Genomic DNA, 2,208 nt, shown 5'->3' on the forward strand with positions numbered 1-2,208 from the left:
TGCTGCTGATGACTCACTGTGATTGTTGTTTCAGTAGCACTTCTGACAGCTGACATTTCTGTCTCATCCTTACTAATCGTCAAGTAGAAGGTCTAAATTAGGCCATAGTTTCACAAACATATTTAACTGCCATAAGCTGGCAATGTAAGTGAAAGAAGCCCTGCCCTTCCCTTTTCCTAAGATAGTGCAACCATTTGTGTTGCCCTACAACAGACTAGATTGGAGAACTAAAAATTCAGTGAGAACAAAAAAAGTTTCTCTTTAACCTAGATAATTTTCCTATTCAGTTCACTATACGACTGTACGAATGTTTGTGCTAGACAGAAGGGAGGTGGACAGCAGCAAGCAATGCCCTTTTGTACTAATTTGGTATTTGTGAAACTATGGCTTTGGATATCTCTTGGTGGTCCCTCAAGCAAAAGCCTCGATGTTTTCCTCTCCTCCTAGAAAAGAAATACAATTACAAAATTAAAAAGAAAGCATCTGTATTATGAGAATTAAAAATCAGGATTCAGACCCCCTGGTGTCCTATGCTAAAATGGCAACGTAGGTCAAACCCAAACCTGTGTATGTTCAAATTACAATACTCTATACCCCTGACATAGTCTGTTCTTAAAAACAAGAAATTTGTGAACTAAAGCTGGTAGCTTTTCACTTTTGTAATATGAATGAAAGTTCCATTTTTATCTTGAACTTCACTTTGAGTATTAAATTCATTTTGCCAAAATAGATTTTTTTTTCTTATCAACAAAGATAATATTAATCAAAATTCTCAAAATGCTATTTGGTTTGAAATTGATACACGATTAATTTCTTTTGAGTTCTTTCATTTAAAATGATACCCAGTTTACAGTTAAATCGACTAGGAGAAATTCAATGGACTCCAGAAAGTGCTGTCTCTTAAAACAATGACGGGCTGCTTATCACTAGAATTTTGCCAAGATGTGAAGCAGCAGCTCCCTCTGAGTCTACAGCTCAGCAGAGGCCAGAAGTTAAGTATTGCTAGTAAACCCGCCTCACCATCCACTGATGATCTTGTGATTCCCAGGAGCATGGTTGCTGCATACTAAAAATCCAGCCCCATGCTGTCTTTGCCTCTATGTGTATGCTTGCTTACTGTAGATTAAGCATCAACTAATACGGTGAGTTGTTATATTTTTCTGAATTACTCATCTTGACCATAAATTGGTTATAAATGGATGCTCATTAAAAAAAAAAAAAGAAAGAAAAAAACTCAAACAACCGCAAAACAAAAACAAACCACAAAACCCAAACAGAAAAAAAAAAACCCACGAGGAAATTTACAGAAACTCAGCACCATTGTATTAGAACTTTCATGCTTTATGACTGTTGTGTGTGGACGTCTAGTATTTCAAGTTTTGGTTTATTATTTAACTTTCTGTTCCTGCTAGGAAGATTATTTAAAAACCACCATTGTCTGGTATGGTATTGCTATAAGCTATGTCAGCAATATAGATATGTCTCCTCATGGCAGCTCTTATGTTCTTCTCTAAGTTTAATCACAATAATTAAAATATACTCAAGAGTAGCCTTTGGCTTTACTGAGGAGTAGCCATAGCTTTATTTTCCATGTCTTCTGCTGCAGCTAGTTTTATAGCCTCGAATGTGTGATGAAAGATTTCTTAGTTGTGTCTTTCAATCATTTTACTTTCAGTACAGGAATTATATTGTTTAAAATTTTGACTAGCCAGAAAAATACTTTCTTGTTCTTTCAGCACCTTATTCACAGTAATCCCTATATTTGTCACCTCCAAACTAGACTACTGCATGTGTAGCTACTGATTTGTCAGCCAGTCATTTTGTCGACCCGTAAGAGAAATAAAAGATGTGTACCTGATCAACTTCACTTACTTCTGAGTGATAATTTTTAAACCTGGATCCTTTATAGCCCTTCTTGGGAGTTACCTCTCTTTACCCAATCTTGCTACAAATAATTAGACAAAAGTATGACTACAATGCAGTCCCTAAATAATATACAGTGCCACTTCTTAAGATGTGCTCGTTCTGGTTATTCCGGTTTCCAAAACCACTGTTTTTTGACAATCAGTGTTTAAAGGGGCATAGAGGTAAAGAAAGCCAACACAGTCTACTTCCATTTTAGAAGAGGACTTTGCTCCAGTTCCAGAGGAATTTCATCTGTTACACAGTTGTAGTATATACAACTCTATTTTTGTCTGACATGAAAAG

The sequence above is a fragment of the Charadrius vociferus genome, unplaced genomic scaffold (genome assembly GCF_000708025.1).
Source record: "Charadrius vociferus isolate BGI_N301 unplaced genomic scaffold, ASM70802v2 scaffold161, whole genome shotgun sequence".
NCBI lineage: Eukaryota > Metazoa > Chordata > Aves > Charadriiformes > Charadriidae > Charadrius > Charadrius vociferus.